Genomic DNA, 20,149 nt, shown 5'->3' with positions numbered 1-20,149 from the left:
GTTGGCACCTGGAGTCCATTGCTCAAACCGGTGCTGTCGGGTCACTCCCGAGTGTGTACTGGGAGGTGAGAAATCACATTTCCAATGTAGGCATCTCTGTCCCGTCTTCGTCTTAGCAAAAATGTGGCTAAGGAATTGCTCACTGCCCCATCCTTGGTGCTACTCAAACTGTGGGCTTGCAGGGATTAGCAATGCATGCTGCATTTATATTTATCTGATGCACAGAGACATCTGTTTATCATATGTTGCACGTCTGATAAGCAACTTTTTTCTTCGTCCCAAGGCCCGATTAAAGATTCCGATTAATGTAACTTGCTGGAAGGTCCTGTAACGCAGCTTTTAAATCAATGTCATGTAAACTTTGCTGGGTTAATCCTGCACATCTGAATTCAGCTAAAAACCAACACTGCAAGGTCAGGCTGTACAAATTGATGGATTTTTATTCCTTTAACCTTAGAAGTGTTGCAGAGAGGGTAATAGCAGCAAGACTTGCTTCTTCCAGTTGCTTCTTTTTCCTACACAAGAAAAGAGCCAGCAGATATTTTCCCTTTTCCTGATATGTGTATATATATAATATATACATATATATACATATATGATATATTTTTTTTTAATGAGAGGTGTTTAAATCAGCAAAACACTACAAAAAGTTGTTGCTTCTTTTCATGTGTATCTTATTTTTCATTTTTCTTGCGCGTTGATTCGATAAAAGAGAAAAGGATTTTAGTATTAAAAATCGGTAAAATAATGAAGAATATCCCGCCTGCCTTTTGAATTTATTTTGGCAACACATTAAATAGTTCTGACAAAAAAATATCTCTTTAAAGACATCTCAGAGCATTTTGTAGCTGAAGAAGGCAGGAATGTTGCAGCCGCAAATTAGCATGAACTTGCAGAAAAAGCACTGTGCAATTCATGGATTTTTCTTGTCTTACTTCTAGGGGGCGATTTTTGCAGTGCCTCTGTGACTCAGAAGTAACAATCTCTTATCAAAGCTCTTTAGTGCCTTTACACTATCATCAATACATATAAACAAAGGATAAGAAAGCTAATTCTTTGTGTGGATAACTTTCTGCAGGAAAATGCAGCCTGTAAAACAGCTTGTGGCAGGAGAGCATCTTTATCAGCTTTAAACTAAGGAGTGTATTTTATTTATGGAATTCAGCACTGCAGGCATCCTTGTTTCTTTGTTTGACAATATTTTGTATTTCCCATATCCTATTACTTAGTTTTGTTCAAGCACAAATGTTGGCTAATTGTAAAGACCTGCTGGAGGCATTTTGGTTTTTGGCTTGGAGTCCTGTGGCTTTATTTTCTCTCCTTCAACCTGAAAACTTCTCTGTAATAACAATTGTGAGCTTATACTAACTGGACCGTTTCCCCTGAGCTTTATCTTTCTTTTTCTTTTTTTTTTTTTTTTTTTTTCAATCTTTCCTCTATTATTTAATACCAAATGTTAAAGCCACAGGGATGTGTCAGAGAACTCCTTTTCCCACCAAAAAAAGAGCAATATGCATACAACCACCAGCTGAGCTGCCGTAACTTGTTGGCGGGGACTGACCACTGGAAGTGTGGGTATGGACACAAGGTGGGGCTGGCTCCTGGTCCCCAGCTGGGCTGCCAAAGCCCTGGCATCTTGGGTGCTGCCTTCGTGCCACTTTGCAACGCATCTCCAAAGCCAATGGAAACCAGGAGCTTGGGTCTTCATCCTCACTCGAGTGCAGGGTACCACCAGTCAGCTGTCTGGCGGGACCTACCTTGAATGACAGCAGCCTGCTGAACTCCTACCAGCAGGTTTAGCGTCTAGTTTGAAAAAGGAAAACACGGTCCAGAAGGCTGTGGCACCTGCGGACACGGATGTGCCAGCTGGACCATCTATGCTCCTCTGAATGTTAAGTCCACCGCTCTGTCACTGGTCCTGCTTCTGCCTGGAGCTTTGTCGCACCTTTCCCTCCTCCTGAACTCGGCTATTTCGTCTTTTTCCTTCACTCTTTAATGAGGAGTATGTAGTTCATCAGTACCAAATGAGCAGTGCCAGGATTTTAACTGGAGCTCCTTCTGCTGGCGGGATGACCTCTTCGCACGGAAAAATTCCCCTGCAAGGCCAGACAAGAGATTCTCTCCCTTTTTTGCTTTCTCTTTACCTGTACTTCTTCCCAATAAAGGGATAACCTTAATAAAAATACATACGCTAAGTATTAAGATTGACATGTGTCTGTCACCCATGCCTTGTTATCACAGTGAGACGTATTCAAGCTCTGTGGCTCACTCTAGAGCTGGCTGCATCTCACAGGGATCTTTTATCAACTTCAATGGTTTTGGTATTGAGCCCGACGCTGCGTGTGGAAATGATGGAGTCCAGAACTGTGAGAAGTCATGCTTTGAGCTTCTTGCTCATTACTTCGGAATCAAGTTTATCTCTCTGCCTGCATTTTGTTGGATGATCACTCCTTCTCCTACCAGATACTTTTGTCAATGACTTCAGCCTGGGCAAGACTTGGAAAGACAAAAATTCCTGGCAGCCTAATTTCTTAATATATCTGCCTAGTTATGCTTAGGGATATAGACATTCCTGAACATCTTAGGCACCAGTGGTGTCTGACAGAAGACCAGTTCACATCAGACACCATCCAGCTGCCAGCCATGTTATAAACTCATGATTACCTTCATAATTGTCTATATTAAATAGCCAAACCCCAGTCCCTTAGCTGGGGAAGGCCAGCAGCATCCCTTCCCTTCCAAATCACCAAGCCCTATGCAATTACCTTTGGCTGTGGCTGTCCTGTGGCAGTTTAATTTGGGATGAGCCACTGTGGGATGCCATTGTGTTGCTGAATTCATAAAATAATATTTAAGTCATAAGAGAGTCTCCCTTTCCAGGGAGACCTTATTGTGGCCTTTCTATACTTAAAGGGGGCTTACAAGAAAGACAGAGAGAGACTTTTTACCAGAACCTATCGTGACAGGACAAAGGACAAAGGTTTTAAACTGGATGAGAGTAAATTTAGATTGGACTTAAGGAAGAAATTTTTTATGATGAGTGTGGTGAGACACTGGAACAGCTTGCCCAGAGAAGTTGTGGATGCCCCATCCCTGGAAGTGTTCAAGACCAGGTTGGATGGGGCTTTGAGCAATGTAATCTAGTGGAAGATGTCCCTGCCCATGGCAGGGGGCCGGACTAGATGACCTTTAAAGGTCTTTTCCAACCCAAACCTTCTATGATTCTATGACCAAATCTCTCAGTAAAAGTGACTGCACAATGAACTTTTCTGAACCTGAACTGGTGTAGGATCCTAACTGACGCATGTGAGTAGCATTTATGCAGAAAAGAAGTGTTCTGTAAACAGCTATTTTTGCTTTAAAAATCTGGGAATATTCCTATAGTGTTCAATGGCTTACAAAACTGTGTAGGATTTTTCCCTCCTTATTCAAGGAATCCTAGTTTCCTTTCCTTTCCTTTCCTTTCCTTTCCTTTCCTTTCCTTTCCTTTCCTTTCCTTTCCTTTCCTTTCCTTTCCTTTCCTTTCCTTTCCTTTCCTTTCCTTTCCTTTCCTTTCCTTTCCTTTCCTTTCCTTTCCTTTCCTTTCCTTTCCTTTCCTTTCCCTTTCCTTTCCTTTCCTTTCCTTTCCTTTCCTTTCCTTTCCTTTCCTTTCCTTTCCTTTCCTTTCCTTTCCTTTCCTTTCCTTTCCTTTCCTTTCCTTTCCTTTCCTTTCCTTTCCTTTCCTTTCCTTTCCTTTCCTTTCCTTTCCTTTCCTTTCCTTTCCTTTCCTTTCCTTTCCTTTCCTTTCCCTTCCCTTCCTTCCCTTCCTTCCCTTCCCTTCCCTTCCCTTCCCTTCCCTTCCCTTCCCTTCCCTTCCCCTTCCCTTCCTCCCTTCCCGCTGATTAGCCCTTCCCTATAACAGTATTGCTAATAAAATAGTTTCTTATCTTGACTCAGTAAAATCCAAAACCAAAGGGCAATAAGAAAAATTATTTTGCAACTTTAAAAAGCCCAAACAAATAAACTACTCAAAGCCCTGGGTATTTTAGAGTGAAAGTAAAGAGGAAGAGTAAAGTGAGGCTAAACCACAGAGCGATGTCCCAACATACAATGAATATTTCTATGGAGGCCACAGTTCCAGTGAGGCTGTATCTGAGTGACCCAATGTGATTTTCTCCTTGTTTTCTAGGAAAAGAAAGAAGATTCTGGTCCATGGGAACTTTATGAGAAAATAGACCTATGTAAAAGGAGATTTTCCCCCCAAGGTCTGGCAGTCAGTGGCTGGGGACGGCGCTGGCAGGTGGACACACAACCTCCTTTCTGGGGGACACTGCCTCTTGGCCACAGCCACACCCGCATCCAATGGTGGTCCCTCATCTTGTCTTGGAGAAGTGATGCCGTGTGCCTGGACAATGCCACTGAGTCCATGCCTGCACATCCCTGCACGTTTTCCCATACGTCTCCACAAATGGACCAGAAAGGAAAAAAGCCAGCTCTGTCCCCCCGCCGGTGAGGAGCTGAGCCTCACCAGTCATTTTTCTCATGCAGCATCAAAATAGCCATTTGCTGGAGATGGCTCTGTGCCATCCTTGACCTAGGCTGTGTTTGAACCGGGCGACCCAGAAGTGAAAGGCTCAGTATCACGTTGCCAGTTCCCCCAACCATCTGTCCTCCTTCAGTGAGCTTCCTTCAAAAGTCCCCGCACACTTCATAAACATCCCAGCCCTCCTCACCCCTCCAGCTGCCCCCTTCCTCTAGGAGAAACAGCAGTTCGAAGGAAATACCACTCTTTTTTTTTTTTTCCCCCCAAGCGTGTTGAATCCGACACCCATGATTTGGGAAAAGCGAGTCTTTCCTCCATCCTGCCTTTTAAACCTGTTGGTAGGGATGGAGAAGGTAGGGATAAGACCCTCTCCTGGTGGAGACGATGCAGTGTCCAGTAGCAAACCCTCCTCTCGTCTTTGAAGACCAACAATAAAGCAAACTTCCATTTCCTTACCATAACATCATCATGTCACAACCCCAAGAGCTCCACCTTCTCTTTCAAGAGGCTAGAAAGTGGGACTTTAGACAAAGAAAAATAGTCCTCAGGTGGGTTCGTCATGGATCATTTTGACTATATTTTAAACATTTAAATGTCAATGCTTAGTCATAGACAAGACATGATTCTTATCTATTTACATGTAGCTTCCAGTATAAAAAAATTTGAACCGATGCCATTTCCTGTTGGAGAGAGCTTAAACACAGGGTGACAAGGGCACATCTATTTTGGATCCCTATTTTAAAAGCCTCCAGATATCACAGAAATCAACTGGCACAAACAGAGGACTTTGAATTTCTTTCATGGTGGTGGCAAATTACGTATATCAATGAAACACATACTTAGTGAAGCGGAAGTGAGCACCAGCAATACTTCAATCAGCTTTGGCATATGTATACATTATTCTGTTTGATCTCATAGGATGCTGGATTTAGATGATATAATACATTCTGGTTATCTTCCTAGAAGTTGGAGGGACGTAAGGAGATATCCACTTTCACAAGATAAAATTAGCACCTCTTTATTTTCAGATAAACATTCCTCTTTTTTTTTTTTTTTTTTTGCAGGAAAACGCTGATTAGAGTTACAAAGCATAACCAATGGGTATGAGTTTATTCATATTCAACCCAAATCCTATTTATAATATAAAGGAATAACATTGTATTACACAGGGCAACTTGGACAGCCTGGATGTAGGAATAGCGAGCCATGCTCAGGCAGGTCTCTTCAAAAGCGCCGAAAGCAGTTATCTTCCAAAGCGATGGTGGGAAAGTAGAGATTTTGCTTACAAATGGACAATTGCACCAGAAAACGGTCAGCCACACCGATTCTGTTATTTTACTGTATCTTGGGATAACATCATCTTGAAGCTGTGAGCTTAAGGTACAAAATATGGCCTTGAATTTTGGACACTAAAGATTTAATGTATTTCCTTCCGTACCCCATCATCTCGATTTAGTTCCCACCTACCGCAAGTATCTCCAAAGGCCACTCAGATCATCTCACAAAACTCTTGTTTACGGACAAATTTAATGTTTTAAAGCAGCCCAGTGAAAAGTTATTTTTGTTAAGTCAAAGCATAGACCTCTTGGGCACGGGAAACATGTTTCTGGGTAGATCTGTGTGAATAACGGATTGTTTGGTTCACTTGCCGCTCCAAACAATCGGGAGAGAAAAATGGTTTCCGGTGAATTAAGCCTTTTGTACAGCATGGGCCTTAATGGACCTTTGAACTTTTTAAAATAAAGGAATACATTGCATTATCTGCAATGCTTCATTTAATGTCAAAAAGAAAGGTGGTGACCTTCAAAAGTCTTTTGATGGTGAGAACAATTCAGCAAAATCAACAGAGAACAATTCGGCAAAATCGGCATAACTTTTTCAAAACGTTTCGGTCAATTTGAATCTCTGCATTTCAATTTGGGGGAAAAACACATGGTTGAGGTAGCTTTGCCGTTATGTTTATGAAAAAAAACAGATCATAGGCTTGCCGGGGTGGACTTCACGCTAATGATAGACGGATCTCCAGATCTACGTACACGCTCGTATCTTGTTTGGGAACGTGACCATCATATTGCTTTTAAATGGACGTTGTCTCAGAGCTGGGGATTGAAAGGAGCACTGAGGTCCCATTTCATACCCTCATTGAGAAGGGTCTTCTCTGCAGTGCTGGGTCGGAGACCTGTGGTTATTGGCAGAAAGCTCTCTTGAATACGGCGCACCGAGAAATTTATAACAGCGTGCGCAGAAACTTGTCTCGGCAAATTACCCTCACGTTCACATTGCAGTTATGAAATTAAGCCGCAAAAGATACGATCTGTTGCAATATTATGTGAGGCCTTATCAGGATATGATTTTGTACTGCTCTCCAGTGTGAAGCTTTCCAGTTTAATACATGATGACAGAACAAGATCCTTTTACAGGGAGAAAGCTAGATCGTTTTCAAGACCAAGTTTAGCAACTTCTCAAATATCTGTTGTTGTCTGTCCTGTTAATTGGCTGTATGGCTGCAGTTTGTGTGGGCTGGCCATTATAATGTCAATAAATCCAGCGACTGGAAATGAAATTTGATGCAGAATGGGGCTGAGTGGTTTGTTCCTGAGGGTTTGACCATGTGCATTGGTCATGGGATTTTGGTGGACAGTGCTGAGCAGCCTCATACAGTGTAAAAGCAATTATTTGTAGAGAAAAAGCCTAGGCAGTAGCTTTTAAAATGGGATATCACCAAAGAGTGGGCATTTAATGGCATCGAGGTTTTCATGGAGAAAAGGCAGCTGCAGAAAGGGATTTTTCTCCACTCACCTCCATGTCCTGGAGTCATTGAGGGCTCCAGCGTTTCCTTGTGGGACACGGACAGGAGCTGATTTTCCTCCTGGCGTGAGATTTCAGTGGAAAGAGCCTGTTTTGTGGTGATCTCAGCACACGGAGGTGCTGGCAAGGGAAGCAGAGAAGGAGAAGAGAAAAAATAAATCAGATGGGGAGAAAACAGCTGCCGCGAGGCTGCAAGGGGAGGTACGACCCGCAGAGAGCAGGGGAGGCAGGGGCAGGGCGCACGGCGGGTCCAGCGCGGCCATGGCTCACCCGTCACCAGCGTTTCACTTTTGAACACGACCAGCAAAAGGAGTTTTCCGCTCGAAAAGCCCCAAATTTTGCATTATCTCTACTCATCCCTAAAAAAAATAAAGTCCCCCAAACCACCCTCGCTGGAAAAGTCAATTAATAGCAGAGAGTCGGAGCGATGGGAGAAGCTGGGAGGTAGCAGTGTGTGATGGCAGGCCGGCGCAGACAGATCTTCATGCCGACGTTGGATTATTAATAGTGAGAGCACGCCATGTGGTTCTTTTTCCACTCACGCCGACAGCAACTGTTTGTCTTCTGTTGTCCAAATTGTTCAATTCATGGCGGTCTAAAAATTGCAATTTCCAAAGGAGCCCACTGCGGAGGAGACTGAGGGGTTGCTTAAGTCACTTTAATAGCAGGTTATATAAAAAAAAAAAATTATCAAATGCATGGGAAAAAAAGAAGTTAATGCTGTATACCGTGCAAGACAAGATCCTGCAAAATCTGCAGGCTTTGTTCCTCCAAAATTGGAAACGAGGGGCATAAGAGAAACTTATTGTCTATACGTGAGTGTTTCTATACATTTGCAATCACAGCCTTTGCATCCCCCCGAGAGCTCAGATTTCACGGGGGAAGAAGCCAGATCATTGAGCCGTCCCAGAAAAGAGCCACCATTGCTACAATTAGCTGCAGAAGCCCAATTTGGGGGTTTTCTCATTAACCTGTCATGTCAAATGCTGTATGATAAGATGGTGAAAATTGGGGGGAGGAGTGGCGGTGGAGGGGTAAAAGTTCATTTTGCAAAGCAAACAAACAGCAAGTCACTTGATTTTACTAATTATCCTAGCCTGTGGCTCTTTCAGCCATTATTTTTCCCCCCCATCAGCGTATGAACTGACAAGATAAGATAGGAGTTGGTATTTTCTAAACTATCCCGGCTGACGGCATACACAGATAATATGAGGATTCATTTGCAAGAGCGCACAGAAGATTAATTAATTTACTTAATGCTAGAGTAATCGCTCATTAGAAAAATAACTGCTGGCATTTGTGAGGAATGGGTGTCCGGGTACACCGTAATGCCCCTCTCCAAGCGGCGTCCGAGAAATAGCTTTTCGGGTGAAGAAGGACAGTTTCATGTTATTATAAATAACACGAAATTATAAATGTGTTGTTATAAATTCTGGGTCTGATCCGCAGCCCAGTGACACCAATGGGTGGGTACGAGTTGGCTTGCACAGTCTATAGAGTGGAACTTTTATCTATACATTTTAATGATAAATTAAATTATGAACTAACACTCGGGTGCTTCTCAGACCTGCAGTTTCCCAGATACTGCTGGGTACAGGTTTTAGCTGGCCAAAAAATCTTGAATTTTGTCAGCGCTAGCTATTTAGATCATATCTAGCCTGTGTTCCCTCTTTTTGAGGTCAAGGTCTGCATTTTTCTTTAAACGCAAAGCCCTCAAACCTTACGACAGAATTACAGTAGGAAACTGAGTGTCCTGAACATGTCCCAGCTCGATGGAATCTTATAACCCCACTTCCAGAGATGGGAAAAAAAAAGACAAATTTAAAGATTACGTGGTTTGCCAAGGACCTTACATTAAATTGGCATATAAATATGAAATATGCACTGCTTTAAAAAGATAGCTGTCTTTTTTTTTTTTCATTATATAATAATTAAATGGATGCTTAAGCATGTGTTACCTTTATGCGGTGCCTTTTACAAGCTTTTAGAGCATCCTCACCGGGGGAGAGCAACACGCAGCTCACGGCAGCCAGCTGCTATCGTTACCATTCAAGACATAAAAATCAGAATGTTAACTTCCAATATAAAATTTTAACCCAAAGCCAGTAAAACATGTTATGTCAGAATATGGCTAGATCTATAAAGCGTGTTTCAGCAACATGTTGCAGCTGGTGCTGTGTATTTATAGCTTTAGAGAAAAAAAAAAAAACAAAACAAAACACAACACAACAGCCAACACACACTGGAAAGAGTAGAAAGCATTTTAAACAGCAAATTTGCCAATGTTTTTCCTTGCTGCTGAGTCGGACTATGGGTCGGCACTGGTTTAGATTAGCCATGTCCCGTGCAATTTGACAGTAGCGACATGAACCTGCAGCGCATGGATCTGAAGCAAAGATAGGAGGAAGGAGGTGGAATTCAGGGAATGTTTTTCCTCGGAGCGCTGTCGAAGCGCTGACGGTGGGACTGGGGCTGCGGTGACAGCGTTAACACTTCCCAGAGCCGAGGACCCCGACGCTGGAATGGCATTGCCCACCCTGAAAGTGAGAAGGTAAAGTTTATTTTTTCTATTTTTTTTTTTTCTCCCCTTTCTCTCGCTCACTCTCCCATATACAGAATGTATCAAGACCACCAAGAGCGGCCCATTTTTTTTTCCACGATGATGTACAATTCGCATTTGTTAATAAAAAAAAAAAAATTCTGCCTGAGGTCATCCACCTAGATTTTTTTTTTTTAAACAGGAAACAGGTTTCAGATGTTTATATGTTAAAAAGTAAGGCTGCTAATCTGCCTACCCATTTAACAGGCATTGACAACCGTCAAATCATTTCTCTTTACATTACTGGCTTTTGAGTTGAGTTAAGTATTTGCTTAATATTTTTTTTTTAAATCAGCAAAATAACCCCTTACCGTGCAATTGCTCGCTTTCTGGATTTGCTTGCTAACACCAAGCAAAGCTGCCTCGGAAAGAGTAACCCAGCGCTTACCATACAGTGAACCCCAAGCTGTTGTGCTTATTGAAACGAACTCTTCAAGCAGGGGAGTTTGAAGAAAAGTTTGAAGAACTGCAGCCTCGCTGGTGTTTGCCGATGGTGTTTGTGTCCGTGAGATGCGGCGCGCCCACGAAAAGCTGCAATTTTTAACTTGCGAGTGCCTGGTGATAAATAGATAAAGATAAATTAATCGGCATTTCTAGATTGCCTTTCTGCTGTTAGCACTACACGCTTAGAAAGAGATTCAGATAATCCCTATTTTTATTCCCTTCGTTTTAGCCCGTGCAGGAAAGACTGATAATATTGCCCTAATGTTCTCTAGAGCAGGAACGCCCCGACGGGCACTGCAGAAGGTACCCGAGACACCGAGCAACGTGGACTCGGCATTGCCCACGATTGCTGGCACGGATTTGCCACGGCAGGAGCCACGACGTTTTTTTCCCAACAGCTCGTCACAAGTTATTCACATTTCTGATGTGCCTTTTATTCCCGTTTCTCACCTCAAATGCGCGCCGGATTTTCGCGCATCACACGGAGCCCCAAAACCAGTTAATGGTGTTCTAAATGCGTTAACAAAAATGATAAAAAGAACAGATAAAATATCCGAGTTATCTTCTGTTGCAGGTAAAGATCCTGTGGACTCTCGTGCAGATTTAGCTGGAAAAACACTGAGGGATCGGACTAATTTTCTGCTAAAACCTATTATTTTTTCAGAATATTGCTGAAGTGTGCGTATGCAATTTTAATAATGATTTATTTGATGTAGGTAAAAGGCAAGCAGTGAGAAAACATGCATAAAATTTACTGACTGTGCTGAAAGAGAAGTGATCTGAGCACTAAAGGATAAAAATGTGTTCCTTCTGAATAAAAAAACCAACTTTTGAAGTTACTGTGTACCATCTAATTAATGAGAGTTTTTCTTTCTAAGCCTTCTAGCAACACAGCCTGGCTTCTGACCTGAAATTAAAAGGCAGCAATAATCCACCGTTAAAAATCTATGCTAAACGTACACGGTATTAAAAAAAATAAATTCAAAGACAATGGCTTTATTTGCCCCATTTTGGCAACCCCAGAATACATCATATCTGGTTAATTTTGGCTTGGTTACATGAAAAGCCTTGCACTGCAAAACACAGTCACATATAAAAATTACTTTACGGTGGCATACGTAGCATAAATTTTCTGTACGATGGTGATTTGTGTTCTTCAAAAGCAGATGAAGACGCCGAACTACAGAAGATGTTTATCCCCCGGTTTAGGGTAGAGATCGGCTGCTGTACATCGCGATAGAGAGAGCACGAACCTGACACCCAGTTCTCTGAGAAAATAACCTTATTTAATCTAAAATATGGACTTTGGGAATTTTATTAATTCAGTCAATCAATTCTCTGTTTTTTCTAAAAGCCCAAAATCCCTATCTCGCCAGCAAGTTAAAGGAAAAAAAAAAACCCAACCCTTCTTCTTGGCACATCCCCTGTAACAAACGTGGAAGCGTGCTGATGACCACAAATATACTGTAAAAATGTGTAAACCAAAGGCAGTGATATTTTCCAAAAGAACACCTGGAAGGTGTAAATCAAAAATATTGTAAACACGTCAGCTGGGAACATACGACAGGCACACAGGGCTGCTCTGCACCCAGCCCATCGGGCTTTGGAAATCCGAATCGATAAATCAGGGGATGAACCTTAGACTAATAAACAGTGCTTTTATGAAAAGGAGATATTCTCTGCCCCTGCAGCCTAATGGGGAAGGAGCAAAAGACGAATTTGTTACGTTTAGAAAAATACAGGCGGTCGTTTCCAATAATGGGCTTGTTTTAAAAAATTGCACCTCAAAGCAACTCTCGAAATCAAGCTCATCTCGCTTTACGCTTTATTTAAATTAGGAGCAAACCTAATAAAACTACCAATAATTTAGCTATTTTCTTAGAAACATTTTTCAGGCATGTATTTCCCCCCTTAAGCTTTTTAATTGTTGACAAGATGCGAAGGTTATACTTTACACCTACATTATACTTTACATCTTACATTATATTTTACATCTACATGACCAAAGGCTTGCAGTGGAGCAAAAGGGACGGAGGAAGAAATTTGGAGAGCAGATTGCTGAAAAAAAAGCATCGCAAAGCAAAAAGACGGCAGGATCAGGCTGCGCTGAAAAAAACTAAAAATGGGGGTTTCCCTTATGGTTATCTCGGTCGACTGAAAGAAGCCCTATTAAAATGCTATCTTCTGGAAAGCGTCATAGAGGCATGAGGTTGGTAAACGTTATAAAAACAACCCCTAATAAAATTTTTATTGCTTTACATTTCTGTACGTTTTACGGCCAGCGCGGGGAAAAGAAGCGACGGTGATTTTTCTGCCTTGATAGCAGGCAGGAACTTTTTTCCTTGCTTTCTGCTCATCAAAATAAAATAAAAAAAAAATGTTCATTTCTCAGGCATTTTGGGGGAATTATCTCACACTCAGAATAAGCCAAGGGGAAAGCTAAAGACTAAATGAACCTCGCAGCGCTAATATGTATCTTATAAACAAGTATTGTCCTTTTCGGACACTGCAATATTTTTGTGCGTCACAACACAACGCACTTTATTTCATATCCGTGTGTGTTGGCTGATTTAAAATATGCAGAGAAAAACCTGCACGTATGCACACTTCGTACACCTACTTGTTATAATTATTAAGCCAGTCGGCCGATGAAGGTTTTAAAATTGCTCCCCAAAACCCAGCGTAGACGTTTGCTTCCTGAGTAGGTATTTATAGCTTCTGAATGAATCAAGTCACGAACAAAAAAAAAAAAGGTAATTGCGCTTGCAAGTAACTATTTAAATATTTACATTTTAAATATATTTGCTGCCAGCTTCTGTTAGCGAGAAGAAAAGTAATTTGGGAAATTACAACCCTTCCTATTTCCCACATTTTTAAAGATAATAAATGCATATCTGAATTTAGCATGCCCTGAAGCTTGGCTGGCCAAAGTTGAAGGCAAAAAGTGAGCCCAGGCTGATTACTCACTCGAGTAAGGGTGCTGCTGGGGAGGGAGGGCTGCAGGGTTTGGGATGTGGCGGGGATGAAGACACATCTCCTTTGGGCTGGAAAGCCCGAATTGCTCGGGGTGGCTCTTCCCCTGCATGCAAAACCAGGCACCGGCCAGCAGCTGTGCTGATTTCTCATATTATGACCTCAAGCAACAAAACTGCAGGATACGGCCCGTCTCCTCATCCTCGCGCTTGTCCAACACACATGTCAGCAGGCACACGGCCTTAGTCATGTTTCCCTGAAGGCCTCCAGCGGGCTAGCACGGGGGAGGTGATGTTTGGGCTCATGCAGACGGTGCCGTGCCCCGTACCCCAACCTACACCCCATCTGAAGCCATGCAGGAAAGTCCGGGGCGCAGGATGTGTTGAAGCATCAGAGGGATGAGTAAGTAGGGGATATCATGAAGCAATAGGGCAGATGGGTTCCTGCAGAGGCCATCCCTGCTTTGGGGTGGCATCCCCAGCACCCTTCCATCTGCAGGTGCTGTGGGTGGCCAGCCCCCAGCACCCTTGCAGTGGGTGGATTTAGCTTTGCTTATTTGCTCATTTCCTTTATTATTGTTATTACTATTATTATTTTTTTTTTCTCTTGGCTTCCTTGGCATCTATATAGACAGGGTTTTGCCCATGGAAAGTTCTGCTTCCTGATCAGGACGAGGAATGAGGCTCGCTAGGGTCAAACGAGATTCGAAACCAAAGAGGCGTTCTGGGTCCTTCCTGCTGCCAAGGATTTTCTAGCAAGGATCTGTTCCTTCAAATTTTTCTGATGTCAAGAAGCCACCAAAATCTCTTCCAAAATGATATGCCAAGGCGTCCCAGCCACACACCACCACGTGCTCAGCATGGGCAGATGAGTCCCGTTGGCCACGGGGATGCTCCGTGACCTGACTTACTGGCACAGTCACACTAACTGCATGCTCGTCCTAGGGTGACAGCTACTGTTGAAGTGATTTTGGTAAATCGTGATGGTTCGTAGGACTTAAATACAGGTCTGCGGGAACTAAACCTTTCTGAGATCGTTGTTCATAGCCTTGAACTGCTTACAGCAGTTCCTGCCTCTCTCAGACATCGGACAGATGTCTGCCAGGACCCCTCTGTGTGATCGAGTAGTACTGGCGGAGGAATGTTTGCGAAGCCTGTTGAGAGCCTCTGATGGAAGCTGCAATGGGAGTCGAAGGTATTATCAATACTATTAATCAAACCCAGTAAAAGCAGATGTTGTTTTCTGTTAGCTGGGGAAAGCGCTTCCATTATAACCACCCATCCCGTTTAGCACGCTGTGTTTCTGCTGGTGGCCAGAGGGGACATTTCCATAGAGCAACAGGCCAACATCTCTGTTTTGCCCATAATTCTTGGTTCATCTCTTCCGCAGGCTCTGCCCCTTCTGTAAGCCGGTCCCACGGTGCAGGCGTTGGCCTCTCTCTCGCCCTTGGGATGCTCGCTGTATTGCTGCAACCAAAATGCGTGCTAACCAAATAATCCTGATGACACAGTTTGTGGTCACAAATGCTTTATCGCCTTCCTCATACGACGAGGGGAAAAAAACCAGCAACCCTCTACAACGACGTCAGACCTTGTTGATTTAATTGGCTCTCTGTAAATACGTTCCTCGGCCCACGCTCGCCGGGGCAAATTGTCCCTTCTTAAGCCTGTGCAAATAGCATAAGGATGCAAGCACCAGACTACAAACTGTGGAAGTATGTTGTTCCTCTTGACATCGAGTTTCTTTCTATAATCCAGTGTTTTTAGTGTTTTAAGTTTTTGCAGTGTTTAATAGATGCTGGTGTGCTTTTTATCCCCGGGCTCCTCAGTGATTATGCCACCGGCTTAGATGGGAAAGGGAAGAGCGGAGATCTCAGCAACCAGCTTTGCTTGTTTTGCAGTTCCCAAGTGATCCTTGCCTCAATTTGTAGAGGTTTTTGGGTAAAACTTGGCCCTGTTAAAATCAGTGGCAACTTTCCCACTGACTTCAGTCAGGCTGGGATTTCACTCTCCCTGCTTTACCTTTTCATCATTGCCTGCAGTGTGAAAAGCTTTGGCTGGGAGCTTACCAAAGCAAGAAAATCAGCCAGACTCTGGAAATACTATTGTTTACTTTAAAGCACATTTTGTTTCCATTTTGCTATAAATATAGATGAAGTGAAAATCTGCTGTTGTGTAGGGCCTGTCACTTCAACAGCAGTTTAGCAGAATTTCTCATATGGTCTCTCCAGCCCATGGAAATTCTGGGGATGCTGGGCCCAATCCTGCAAGGTATCACATCCTTTTGATGCCTCTGCAAATCGGTGGGAGCTTACAGTTACCCTGCCTTAGACAAAAAAAAAAAAAAAAAAAAAAAAGAATAAAGTCTCACCTCTTCAGAGCAGGCTGAGACTGTGCCTCATGCAGAGAGGGAAAAAATAGCAGCGAAAAAATCAGAAAGATGACACAGAGTGGTGTTTTTGGGCAGCATCCATTTAACTACAGTGCAGGTTCACATGCAATGCATTTAGGTATTTGTTCTGGTGTAAGAGCTTGGACTGGAAGTATTTTTCTTAACTAGTATTTAAATGAGCCAAGAACACAGAAGATAAGTAGGAAAAGTAGACCCTTAGGAAAGCAAAAATGGAAAATAAAGGTAAGCCGCTTGCGCTCAGCTTGTTGGAAGACTTTTGTAATATCTTAAGCTCTTGTTTATTCGAATTAAAATGTACCCGTATCGATGAAGGGTTGGCAGAGCCATGGGAGAGTTCTGGGAGAGGTAATGGGCGGCTTTAACCCGCTTTTGCACCCCCAGCCCTGCTTTGCAGCTCTGGGTTGCAGCCTCTGTCCCTGAGACCCATCGGAGCATTGGGGAAAGACGTGACTGTTTCACCCCATATCTCATGGGTGCTCCCCGACATCTCAAAAGTGTTATTCCCAGCACACCTCCTTACCCTATTTTGGAAGGGAGATTGCCTTTCACAGCCAAATCCTGCCTTACTGCCCAAGATCTGGAGTATGCATGGTCTCGAAGCTGCCCTAGCCCGGAGAATTTTATTCTGATTTTAAAGCGAAGCCTGAATTTTATGATGCAAATTCACAACCTGTAAAGAACAATCTGAACCCCTCAGTTTAGGGTTTTCCATGAAAATTCATGCTGGTTTAAAACCAGCATCAGTGTGAGAAGACCTCATCCTGTTACATGCATTTTCTCCTCGCTGCAAATGTAGAAACACCGTGCTGAAAGGCACATACTCTAGGCTCTGTAGACATTTATATGAAAAGTTATTGTTTACAGATCTGTCAGAGATTTAGCTTTGATGATATAACGTTGGCAAATGTCATATGTAACTTCCCTGACACTGTTTTTCTAACAAATGGCTCTTTTTCTCTGCCTTGACTGGAAAAAAAAGGAGTTTGAAAGGACCCTGAACCTTAAAGCCATTGGAGTTTTGTTCAGCGTCTACCAGATTTGGTTTGATAAAATAGCTGACCTCACGCTACAAAACTTGTCTCCTGGAGAGTGCTGTTGCTACCCTGGTGCTATCGCTTCTAGGAAAAAGTGCCCTTTTATTAAATATTGTGCAACACTGATTAAAACTAGAGTTAGAAATGAACTCGCTGCTGTATTTCTAGGACCGCTGAGGGTCTCAGGATGAGCGGGGCTGGCAAGCCCTGAATTTTATGATGCAAATTCAAAACCTGTAAAGAACAATCTGAACCCCTCAGTTTAGGGTTTTCTATGAAAATTCATGCTGGTTTAAAACCCGTGGTGGTGGGCTTTTCAGGAATATCTCAAATATCAAAAACGGTGGTTCAGCAGGAAGAAAAATATCTGCTAAAGTGGGGCAGGGGAGAAGGGAAAGACACCTTCAAGTGGCAGAGGGAGGAATTCAGCCCCGGCTGGAGGTTTGGGGGAACTCTGTTCCCACCATGCGAAGGGAGCTGGAAGAATGGGATGAATTCAGGGGAAAATGGAGCAGAGAAGGAGCCAGGAGAGCGGGAAGGGAAACAACCCAAAAAGTGTGACCAGGAGGCTTTCTATTAGGGTTTAACATCTCTTACTTTAGAACTAGAGGCAGGCAAATGGGGAAGACGCTGTGCATCTCAAGGAAGCGTCTCCAGCCCGCAGAATACCTCCCACAGTTACCCATCTGGTATCAATATCCCCTCTGTGTTTTAGGAGCTGCTTTGGGAGATGCCGCAACCCAGCTGCTTCCAGCGGTGGTGGGGGAAGGCAGGGGGATGTACAGGTAAATTTTAGCACCTACTCTGCCACCGCCTTGCTCGGACCACGTGCCGCGGTTGCCGCTTCTCCCTGGGTCGGTGCTGTAAAACGAGCCAAGAGCTCGCTGCAGCCTGGAGCGGGCGAGGAGAGGCAAAGCTGGGAAAAAAGGGGCGCATAATTCATTAAGGATGTATGTGATTAATTAAGGGCACACAGGACGAGAGTGTTTCACAACTTCACGAGGTTGCCTGCCAGAGCTCGGCAAAGCGGGACCAGGCTTGCGGTGGAGGGACACTCTCCCCGATGGCAACACTGCCCACAAAATGCAAACCAAGGCCAGGAGAAATTCCTTGGTTTTGACCATCTGAAGCCTGTAAATGAACTGTCAACTTCCAAATATGCATTTATTCACCCGCAAAAAACTCCCTTGCACTGAGCAATGGAGGAAGATCAGACAAACACCTTCAAGGCTGCTTTTCAGCGTGCCAAGCCAGCTGGGTCTGAAAAGTGGTGCCTGGAGGGGATGGCATCTCTCCATCAGCATCCAGAGCAGCCGTATGATGGGGTGGTTTTGGGGAGGAAGGTGTAAATCAGGGGGTGCCAGGTGGAGATGCTGGGGTCTTCAATTTTAGTCTGCATGGTCAGAGAGGCTCAAGCTTGGTTCATGAAGAACGGGGCTTGGATTTCTCCATAGAGAACAATTCAAGAGCTTGTTTGTCTTCCTTCTGTTTTCTTGGATATGGGGGAAAAAATAATCCTCCTAAAGGTTTCTAGGGGAGTTTCTGCACCAGCGGACTCGGCACAAAGCTGAAGTGCAGCAGATGGGAGCAGGAGGGTGTTGCCTGCATCCAGCCTCTCCCTTCTTACCTGTGGGAGAGAAAGTCTCATCAAAATCTCCCTCTTGCTTCCCTCTCAAACAAGAAAGGTTCCCTGGACAGTGTCCAGAGCTGAACTCACTTGGCTCTGACAAAAAAAAAAAAAAAAAACCAGCCTGGGCTCCAATTTTATTTACCGCTCAAGCTTGCTATCCTTAAAAAGCACATTACGCTTGATTTCTGGCCAGCCATACAATATTTTTTTTTAATTGTCATTATTTGCTCCAGCTCATCAGTCCCAACAAACAGGAAATCCATTATTCATGGCATAGTAACAGCGAGGTGCAAACATGTCTCTGTGGCTGCTCCAGCTGCGTGTTGCAGGGTGGAAAAGGGCTCGTCTCCCTGCTGAGCATCCCTGCCTTTGGTCTGAGACATGTCCGTAATAACTCCCTTGCCGTATCATGATCTTGATAGCAAAACAGTGCTCTTGAAAGCATTTTAGCTAATGCGGGTCTAGTTAATCTTAATAGGATGAGATAAATGGAAGGAAAAGAAAAATGGTAGAAAGTGTCACTATTGGTTTTAGGACTGGTCTCTGGAAATGCAAGATATCTTAGCTTCACCTCTTGAAAAATTGTAAAAATCCACTGTTTTCAGGTTTGAAGTGTTCAACACCCAGGAGAGGAAAACTCGTGCTGCTGGGAAGCGATGCAAGCATCTTTCTTCCCATGTGCTGCCATACGCTCATTACTCCGGTGTAGCAGGGCTGCTCCAGGGGCATCGCACCTGATGCACTTCAAATATATAAAATGAGTATTTTCTGTCCCTCCTCTGCTGCCAAGAGAAAAAAAAAAAAAAAAAAAAGAAAAACCACAATCCTGGATAAGTATGTATTTCACTAGTGCTTGAAATGAAGGTTGGCTCCATCGGTGGAGTCCAGCAGAGGGTGGATGGAGATCTGAGAAAGGAAGCGAACCCACTGTCATGGAAAATGTTGTCAGGAGCCATCCATTTCAATCTGCACTGCACTTGAGCTCTGCAAGCCGGCCACTTGTGTAGCCCGTGTACTGTCCCTGGTTTCAGCAATGAGGGCAGGGGAGGATGGGTCAATGGTTGGAGCTGCCAGCACACAGCTTCCAAAGCCTTGACCTTGTCCATGCCACCCCCGCTGACACTGCTCTGGTACTGGGGGTCTCTGGATGGGACCCAGTGGGAGGGTTGGTGTTAGATGTTGCACAGAGCTGGGCACTTCTGGTACAGCCTCAGAGCAGCAAAATAAACTGCTGGTGGAAACTGCAGCTGGTCCCCTATGAATAGTGAATATCTGGCACCAGAGCTAATCCTTGTGCTTGGGAGGACGTGCAAACGTTTGGTGATTTGGCATGTTTACCGGTGACTGGTGATCCTTTGACTCACCCATCACTGGAAGAAGAGGATGGTATCCATCAGAGAATTTACCTTGGATGTTGCTACCCATGCCGCAGGACATGCCAAAGTGGTGCTGATGGGGAAAGAGAAAATGGGGCAACTCTCTGAAATGCAGGGGGCATCTCCCCCAAAATACCACCCCTGGGCTGACTGCCAGTACTGCCTGAGCATATTTTCTTTCACCTTTCTATGTTTCCAAAGGAGAGTTTCTCCATGGCGAGTGTTTACCACTGTTTTCCTGGTGCTCTAGTGAAGATGCTGGCATTAAAAGGAGAAAAGCAAGTTGCTTCCCTCCGCAAGTGGCCTTTCAGTGGTGAGACAATGCTCTTTCCAAAAGTGCATGTTCACTGC

Source organism: Mycteria americana, chromosome 8 (assembly GCF_035582795.1).
Source record: "Mycteria americana isolate JAX WOST 10 ecotype Jacksonville Zoo and Gardens chromosome 8, USCA_MyAme_1.0, whole genome shotgun sequence".
NCBI classification, from domain to species: domain Eukaryota; kingdom Metazoa; phylum Chordata; class Aves; order Ciconiiformes; family Ciconiidae; genus Mycteria; species Mycteria americana.
Note: the sequence above shows the minus strand (reverse complement) of the source record.